Source organism: Colossoma macropomum, unplaced genomic scaffold (assembly GCF_904425465.1).
Source record: "Colossoma macropomum unplaced genomic scaffold, Colossoma_macropomum, whole genome shotgun sequence".
NCBI classification, from domain to species: domain Eukaryota; kingdom Metazoa; phylum Chordata; class Actinopteri; order Characiformes; family Serrasalmidae; genus Colossoma; species Colossoma macropomum.
The window spans coordinates 34242550-34252942 of NW_023494810.1; the positions used below are offsets into that span (position 1 = coordinate 34242550).

Sequence of the window (10393 nt, forward strand, 5' to 3'; positions counted from 1 at the left end):
GTCCAACTATATAAACTCAGTCATGTTCTTCAGTTTCTGATTAGGTAGAATGGGATTTTTCTGTGTTCTGTAAACATTGTAGAACCTCAGAACAGTAGCTACCAAAGAACATGGTTTGTGGGCGGAGCCTGGAGAGGTCAGCCGAAGGGTTTAAAGGGTTAAACAGAAAGTTCTGGATCTCTGTCATAAACAATCATCAATCATGAGCTTATCTGACTGAGCACAGATACCAGAGCGCTGATCATGTAACACAGATTCACTGATAACACACACACACACACACACACACACACAAACACATGCACACACACACACAAACACATGCACACACACACACATGCACACACACACACACACCTGTATTGTACATGATGACAGACGTCTGCCTGAGGCCACACACACTATACACTCCACATATATTCAATATTACATCACTTCTTCCATTCCTCCCTTACCTCTCCCTCCCATTGCCTTCTCTCTCTTTCACTCTTTCTTTGCTTTCTCTCTCTGCCCCCTCACTCTTTCTTTTCTAATTCTTTCTTTGCTTTCTCTCTTTTCTCTCTTTCTTTCTCTCTCTTTCACCTCTCTCTTTCTTTTTCTCTCTTTTCCCTCTCTCTCTCTTTTAACTCTTTCTTCGCTTTCTCTCTCTTTTCCCTCTTTCTTTTTTCTCTCTTTTCCCCTTTCTTTTTCTTTTTCTCTTTTCCATCTCTTTCTTTTTTACTCTTTTTCTTTGCTTTCTCTCTCTTTTCCTTCTCTCTTTCTTTTTCACTCTCTTTTCCCTCTCTCTTTCTTTTTCACTCTCTTTATTTGCGCTCTCTCTTTTCCCTACCTCTCTTTTTTGCTCTTTCTTTCTTGTTCTTTTCTGAAAATTTCCTTCTCCTGTTCTTTCTATCTCTCTATTTATCCCCCTATTTTTTCCCCTATTTTTTCCTCTTTTTCTCTCTGTCTACCCCTGACTCTCTATACATGTCTGTTTTTCTCTCTCTGCACTGCCATTACCTTTTTCCATCGTTCTCCTCATTTACTACTGCGGGCACGGGCACACACACACACACACACACACACACACACACACACACACACGCACACACACACACAGGACCCATTTCCACAGTCATTACATTATTATTGAGAGAGATAGAGAGAGAAGAGAGATACAGATAAACAGAGGAGAGAGAAATAGATAGAGAGAGAGATAGAAAGACAAAAGGCATATATATATATATATATATATATATATATATATTTACATATATACAGACAGAGTTATATATACAGAGAGAGAGAGATAAAAAGAGAGATAAAGAGAGATAAAGAGAAAGAGAGAGAGAGATGCATTATTAAAAGCTCTTCACTCTTGGGGGAATAGAAGAATGCAGCAGTGCTCCCTCACACACATTCCACACTGACACACACACACACACACACACACACACACACACTCACTCACACACACACTCACTCACTCACTCACTCACTCACTCACTCACTCACTCATACACACACACGGGCTGCTATATAATGCAAGTTTACAACAACAAACCTCATTCTTTAAAATTAAGGGACCAAAAAAAAATTGTGTCATCACTATAGAACCACTTTTGTTCTCCTGCAGAACCTTTGAATGGACGGTTCTATAAAGCAGTGGTTCTCCTCAGGGCTCCCCACATTTTTACATCCAAACTAACCTGCAACACAGTGAGAGAGAAAAAGTGTGGGCTGTGTGGAGCCGGAGAACCCATCTCAGAACCACGGCTTTAAAGAACAGTGTTTCTGAAAAGAGACGTGAGTGACCCCACATACCGCAAAGCATCAACACCTGTTAAACAAGCGTCCAAGAACCATTAAAGAACGGTTACTGTTTACCCGTGAGCCATGTTTGTAATAAAGCTGTTAATAAAGGGTCTGATCATCCCAGCCCACCTGCACTGCTGATAGTTCAGACATTATAAACACATAAAAATACAGTAGAGTTTATATTTAACAGGCACCTACAGTCCCATCAGCACAACACCACCATATCAGACACTACAACTCCTAATAGTATAGAATTCATAGTAGATACTAAAGAATTCACAGTGGATGCTAAATAATTCACAAGAGAGAATATCCGGTCAGTGGTGGTCAGTGGTGGTCAGTGGTGGTCAGGGGTGGTCTCTTGTTCCAGTGATGAATGTTGTAGAAGGGCTGATAATCTGTACAGTAACAGATGCAGTCTAAACCTGCACAGTGCAGCTGTATAAGAGGGGTTTCTGATAAAGTGGCCAATAACAGTAGCTACATTTTTATGTATAGACAGATTTTTTTTACATTTGTTTTTTTGACTGTTCGCTCAAGCAGTCTAAGCTGAACAGATAAACAGACTGAACATCTGCTTTATTTACAGGAGATTTGGGGGGCGGGATTGATGATAATGGAATTGAAGCACTTCTAATGCCCAGAAAATCTGTTTACACAGTTTCCCTGTGGGATTAATGAAGTACTCTATCTATTTATCTATCTATCTGTCTGTCTGTCTGTCTGTCTGTCTATCTATCTATCTATCTATGTATCTATCTATCTTTCTCTCTATCTATCTGTCTGGCTGACCACCCACTTTACTGACGGTTAGCTGAACAGTGTTTTAAGTCCCCATTGTACCATATTGTTTATGGTTTATTATTGTTTATGCACACACACACACACACACACACACACACACACACACACACACACACACAGCCGTATCCAAACTGAGAATCTTCCGTTTTGAATCTCTCGTTTAGATCTATAGCACTGAAAATCAACAATAAAGTGATTTTACTGCAGCGTTTTTAGACGAATCATCAGATCAATCAAGCTGATCGTCAGAGAGTCAAAATTAAACACACTATATAACATCAGTTGAAAATCAAAAGTAGGCCATAAAATCAATGCTTCACTTCAGCCTGTGTCACACTAGTATATTTTACTTCAATTGGAATAGTTTTACAAACCACTTCAGTACTTTAATGCGTTCACTGCGTGGCTGTGTTATTCTAATAGCAGTGACAGAAAAGTTGTAGGTACTGAATAATTCATAGGGGATACTAAATAATTTATAGTAGATACTGAATAATTCATAGTAGATACTGATTAATTCATAGAAGATGCTGATTAATTCACAGCACTGATTAAATTATTTATATTAGTTATTATACAATTCATAGTAGATACTGAACAATTAATAGTAGTTACCAAATAATTCATAGTACATGCTAAATAATTCATAGTAGATACTGAATAATTGATAGTAGATACTGAATAATTGATAGTAGATACTGAATAATTCATAGTAGATGAATAATTCGTAGTTATAAGTAATAGGTTAACGTAATTAATGAGTGATAAATAATATTGTAAATAGTAAGTCTTAAATAATATCATTTAAGGGTAAAAAGTAAAGTCTTCAGTGTAAGTGATTAGATCAGCAGTGTCTGATTTGTGTCGTGTGGGCTGTAGATACTGTCTGATCTCTAACACATCTGAATTCTCTCGTTATCATTACTGAGCTCTTCATGAAGTGAAGGTGTGTTGCAGCAGAGCAGATCCAGGAATGTGTGTTTCGCTTTGTGTTGCTTTTGGCTTCAGCCTTTCAGTCAGTGAGCATAAAGTATGAACCCCTCAGTGAAAACACTGACAGAACAACAGACCGTTATCTGACAGGCTGTGGACACAGGCAGCGCTGTAACTAAATAACAGTGTAAATCAGAGAAAACAAGGCCACGCTGAGCACCGTAGCGGGGACCGTAGCGCTCGTCCTGTTTAGCAGTGCTCGCTCGCTGTGTCTGATATCCGCCTCCTAATTAGACAGGAATGAGTTTGCACTGTCTCAACACGGGCTTTATTACCTGCTCACCACATTACGCAATGCTGCTAAGCCTCCACGCATTACAGCTGCTTTTCAGAGCTTTTCAGAGTAAAAACCCTGAACGCTGTGACTGTAATGGGCCTCTGAAGTCACGCATTGTCTGCAGCCTAAGCTGTTCTTCTCTATGTGGAAAATCAACAGCGCTTTTAAAAATGATTGCACTTTATAGTAAACAAAAATGTTCTAAAGCTGATACATTTTGCTGTACAGACATTTTCTCCTCATATTTCACAAGTTATGAGTCAAAAATCTAATTATATGCTCTTAAAAGACAGTTCTCCAAGGGTTCTTCAGTAAAGACCGAACCCTGAACACTCAAAGAACCCTTTGACCAGATCAGATTTTAGATTTATATTAGTTATTATACAATTCATAGTAGATACTGAACAATTAATAGTAGATACTGAATAATTCATAGTACATGCTAAATAATTCATAGTAGATACTGAATAATTGATAGTAGATACTGAATAATTGATAGTAGATACTGAATAATTAATAGTAGATACTGAATAATTCATAGTAGATGCTGACCAGATCAGATTTTAGATTTAAGATGTTTCTGTTTTACGACCCCTGGAGGGCCAGTGGTGTATCCAGTGTACACTCTTAAAAAAAACTGGTTCTACAAGGGTTCTTTAGTAAAGTCAGTGGTTCTATATAGAACACTGAACACTCAAAAGTACCATTTGCATGCTTAAAAGGTTTTTGCATGGTGAAATTGTTCTTCAGATTGATGCAGAATGTGTTTGAATGGATCTAAATAGAACCTTTTTGCAAACGGTTCTATATAGCACCAAAAAGTGTTCCTCTATTGTTACAAGCACAACATCGTAACAGTAGCAGAACCCATTTTGGTGCTTAGAACCATATACAACACATTCTCCATCAATCTGAAGAATGTTTTCACCATGCAGAGAACTATATTGGTTAGAACCATAAACACTCTAAGAACCATTTGCATGCGCGGGAAGTGGGAACTTTACTAGCAGGGCGGAAAAAAACTTTCAGCTTTGTTGTTGTGTTACGCTTGATTATAATCTAAAAGCTCTCTCCACTGAAACGCCTTTGAGATCATAGCAGCATAAACACATCCGTCTCTCCAAGATACATTCGACAACCAAAGCCCTCCCAGTACAGCTGAAACTCCTACCAGTACAACCCAAACTCCTCTCAGTACAACCAAAGCCCATACCAGTACAACCGAAACTTCTCCCAGAACAACCAAAACTCCTCCCAGTACACCTGAAACTCTTCCCATACAACCAAAAACCCCTCCCAGTACAACTGAAACAACTCACAGAACAACAAAACTCCTAGTACAACCCAAACTTCTCCCAGTACAACCAAAACTCCTCCCAGTAAAACTGCAACTCCTCCTAGTACAACCCAAACTCCTCCTAGTACAACTGAAACTCCTCCCAGTACAACGGAAAATCCTCCCAGTAAAACTGCAACTCCTCCCAGTACAGCTGAAACTCCTACCAGCACAACCGAAACTCCTCCCAGTACAACCAAAACTCCTCTCAGTACAACCAAAGCCCATACCAGTACAACTGAAACTTCTCACAGAACAACCAAAACTCCTCCCAGTACACCTGAAACTCCTCCCATACAACCAAAAACCCCTCCCGGTACAACCGAAACAACTCACAGAACAACAAAACTCCTAGTACAACCCAAACGTCTCCCAGTACAACCAAAACTCCTCCCAGTAAAACTGGAACTTCTCCCAGTACAACCCAAACTCCTCCCAGTACAACGGAAAATCCTCCCAGTAAAATTGCAACTCCTCCCAGTACAGCTGAAACTCCTACCAGCACAACCGAAACTCCTCCCAGTACAACCAAAACTCCTCTCAGTACAACCAAAGCCCATACCAGTACAACTGAAACTTCTCCCAGTACAACCAAAACTCCTCCCAGTATACCTGAAACTCCTCCCATACAACCAAAAACCCCTCCCAGTGCAACCGAAACAACTCACAGAACAACAAAACTCCTAGTACAACCCAAACTTCTCCCAGTACAACCAAAACTCCTCCCAGTACAACCGAAACTCCTCCCCATGCAGTGCGTCACTGGGCTTGTGATCCGTGTCTGCGAGGAAGATTAAATCGAACAAAAACAAAATGTTTAACAGCAACTCAGACAGACGCGACTGTTGGTAATTGGTTGCTGCATATTGAGTAAATTTGCATATTTCGTTCCGCAAAGCAATCCGATCTCAGTCCGACTAACTGGAGATTTGACTACTGAGTGTAAACTACTGGCTAAAATCTTATCAGGATACACTCCAGGTACCGGACACAGGAAGTGACCAGGAGCAAACAGGGTCTGTGTGTCAGTGGGGGGAATTCGAGGCTCTGCTTCTGCTCATTGTTCCTCTCATTAAAAAGGAGCAAAGGAACTTCAGGGGCCCATCAACTATGGAAGCACACACACACACACATCATCTAAACCGCTTATCCTTCTGGGTCGCGGAGGGGAGCTGGAGCCTATCCCTGCTGTCACTGGGCGTAAGGCAGGATACACCCTGGACAGGTCACTATGGAAACATATCAGTATCAAAATGAAAATGAAAATTTTAATTCAAATCAGAAAACTTGGACCCATTTGGTCGACTAAACACTTTCCTATGGGGTCGTGAATAAAGACGTTAAGCATCACAAGTGGCTGTTTATCTCTCCTTCACCTCATCTGCTAACGGAGGAGCAGCTACAAACTCTTCGGCCGCTGTGTTTTCAGATGAAGCCTTTTCTGCTGAGCGTGCTGTTGGCTCCGCCCTGACAGGATGATTGACAGGTTGAGGAGACCATGAAAATAAAAATCTGTTCAAATGCATTTTCGAAGGCCTTTTGCCACAGAATGAGCGCAGTAGGTCAGAATGTGTCACTGCAAAGCGGAGAGGCTCTGTTTCCCTTTTACATTTGAATTCTGCCCCTTGGAATTTCCCTTTAAGGGAAACTGAGAACAACCGAGAGCAGCCAGGCTAATTATTTCCTCTGAAATAACAGCAGAGTTCAATGATTTACAGGGTCTGCAGTGCCTCAAACGAGAATCTGAGATCTGGCAATAAACCGATTTCAAATATATGACATATTAGCATACAAGGAGCTTCCTTATAGCCTACTTATATTAGTCACATATGGACATATATGTGCGATATATGCCAACTTATTTGACACTGGCTATTTTTAAATCAAATATAGGATATATATTTCTGTTATTTATCAACATATACAAACATATGCGTGTGTGTGAGTGTGTGTTACACATATATATAGGTACTGTCAGAAGAAAACCTTTTTCAGTTTTTGACATCTGAAAAAACCTCTTGTCGTTTACATTGTGTGTAAATTTCATGATGAATGGACCAAAAGAAACGACCCAAAATGACTTGGACAAAATTCTGGTTCCATTGACTTACATTAAAAGTGAATTATGTTTTTTCCTTCTCCTGTAAAGTTACTATTTTGAAGATACAAGATTTTGTTCTGACAGCAGCGATGTATTCATCCACCTATCAGACGTGTATGTATGGTCTAAATATTGTGCATATATGTCCAAGCTTTGATACTTACATACAGCTACACTACATTCATATATTTTGAAACATACGCCTGATTCTTTATGATATATGTGCATATATGGCCACATTTCTTTACAGGGCTGCAGCTCAGCTACAGCATGTCTGTCTGTGACGTGTTTTCAACAAACAATCAATCAATCAATCAATCAATCAATCAAAGCTGGGGGTGATATAGCTCAGAGTGAAGCTCGGCTCACTGCTCCTATCTCTGTGCGCGTGAAAGCTCGCGATCAGCTCGTTAATAATCCTTATTGTTGTGTGTGTGTTGAGTGTCCACACACTCTAGCGGCGCGTGCGTGCACTTGGGCCTTACCTGTGCCAGGTGGGTCGCTGCGCGTGCCGGTGGGGTGCAGGCACGCGCTCAGGGTGAGCAGCAGCCCCACGAGCGCGAGCCTCTTCATGGTCCGCGCAGGGAAAGCTGCAGGGCGCGAGACGCTCTCACCTATCCATGAGCGGGCGGGCGCGCGTGTCCCACAGTTAAAAGTTTCTGCGTGAACTCTGACGATGACGACGGCAGTAACGAAGCGCTCTCTCTCTCTCTCTCTCTCTCTCTCTCTCTCTCTCTCTCTCTCTCACTCTCTCTCTCTGTAGTGTGAAGAAGGCCTCGCCCCATCCACCTCTCGCCCCTCCCTTAAAGTGAAATTCCACCCATTTTTCAAAATTCCCCCATAGTTCAGTGTGTGAGATGGAAACAGAGAGATTCAGAGTGGTTTGGTGTGAAATGGTTCAGATGTCTGTACAGTGGTGGTGATAGGAACCAGGGGTCGCCATGACTACAACACAAATATAGACATTTTATTCACTATCCAGAACCACCAGTGAACCTACACGAGTCTTCTGAGTCTATATGGAATGTTGATGATGGAAAATAGTGGAAAATCTGAAATAATCAGTTCTCCTTGGGGACTGTTTTGCCTCACAGCGCCCTGCATGTATCCCTCCACCACGAATGGAGTTTAAGTTCTCTAAACTATCATAAAACAGTGCCTCAGTCATCAGGCAGTGAATTCATAACCATTTCATGTAGGAACTTTCTGTGAGGGAGCTTTTAGAGGTGGACGTCTGGTTCCTATCACCACCACTGTGAACAGTTCTGACTCGGTAAGTTTATCTAGAACAGAGCGTTTCACACAGAACCACTCTGAACCACTTTGTTGTCACATTAACCATTTTATTATGCAGAAATTTTGAAAAATCAGTGGAGGTCCCCTTTAAAAGCTACTCAACACAGTTACATGGAACCACTTGACACAACATTAAAAAATCCAACATTTAATTTTTGAGTAATACATAGAAACAATCAGTCTAGTAATTAGAATGAACTCAAATCACTTAAGCGTGATTTACCTGAACTCGTTAGTACAAATAACTCAGTCAATTACACTCTTAAAAAGATGGTTCTTCAAGGGTTTTTTAGTAAATACAGAGGTTCTACATAGAACACTGAACACTCAAAGAGCCCTTTGCATGGTGAAATGGTTCTTCAGATTGATGGGGAATGTGTTGCACTTGGTTCTGTATCAAACGTTTCTTGAAAATGGTTCTAAATAGCACCAAAAAATGTTCTTCTATTGTTACAAGCTTGACATTGTAACATATACAACACATTCTCCATCAATCTGAAGAACTATTCCACCATGCATTTCAGCATGCACATGGTTCTTGGACTGTTCTTGGTTCTATAGAAGCCTTGAACCTGATTGTGTGGAACCACTTGTTTTAAGTAAATCCATCATTAGTTTGAGTGACTCAACTGCTGCCTGCTTAACACACAAAATACCCTGAATATCTCAGTGTTCTGTCTGTTTACTCTCTTCACTCCTTTATTCTGACCCTGCGCTGTGTTTGTCTGCGTTCTCTGCAGTGCCAGATGATTTCCTTGCTTGATTCCAGTGTGTTATTTACTTATCAGATGCATCAGTTAAATCAAGCAGTGACAAGTCAAGGCAATCTCAGAAACCAAACTGCTAACCTCTCACCACCCTGTGCCATTTAGTGAGGAATTTGCTCAGTAAATAGGCTTAAAAAACAATTTACTCTCCTTAAAGTGAGACTATTCACACAATGCAATGAGCGACTGCTCTCAAATCTGAACGTTTTATTTGCACAGGTCTTTATTTAACACTCTCTTTGTGCTGAAACTAAACCAGCATTTAACAGCACATTTACGGTCTTGCGTGTGAGTGACCCACTAATGCCTCAGTTATAATCATTGCCTGGGGTCAGTTAGTCCAATTTATTGCCAAAGGTGCAACATCACCTTTGACCGTAATGAGTTAATGAGTTAACGGGGAAAAGAGAGCAGAAGGAACACCCAGTCTCTTGGGGTTAGCCATTAGCTACTAGCCTAGCACAGACACTAGCCGGCTGTCTGTGTGCTCCACTTACGGTGCTCCTCCCTCAGCCGGCTGCTTCAGGCGACGCCGCGGTCTCGGCCTACAAGCCGAGAGGCTCCGCAGCTCCTCAGCTAAAACTGACAGAGTGAACGTCTGTAATATTTACTGAAGTCCAGCAGCGTCTGACGCTCGGAGATTAAAGCTCGAGTGTGAGAGACGCACAAACGACACAAACGACTTTCAGGCTTTAAACTACATTCAGCAGCGTTTAGAGGAGCCACTGTGGGCTTTACTCACACTCACCTTCATCTCGACAGGGTTAGAGAGACACACTGACATCTGACTGAATATTGATCAGTTTTGTTTTTGCTGTTTCACCCAGTAAAAATATTTTAGATTCACTTCAGCTGATAAAAATGATTCTTATTAAAAGTGAAGGGACGTCCAGAACAATACGCCACTGATAAACTACAAAAAGGTTTACTTCTGCATCCAAAATGATTTTTGGGGTCAGGAGTTCTGACGCTGCTGCAGTTATTAATTGTCAATAAGCCAGATCATTTGGCGCTATAGAAGC

At 41.0% G+C, this 10393-nt stretch overlaps 1 pseudogene; it reads right to left on the reverse strand.

Moving 5' to 3' along the window:
* The window catches only part of LOC118800034, a 29884-nt pseudogene extending 21901 nt beyond the window's left edge, over positions 1-7983 (reverse strand).
* Between the last annotated feature and the right edge of the window lie 2410 nt (positions 7984-10393).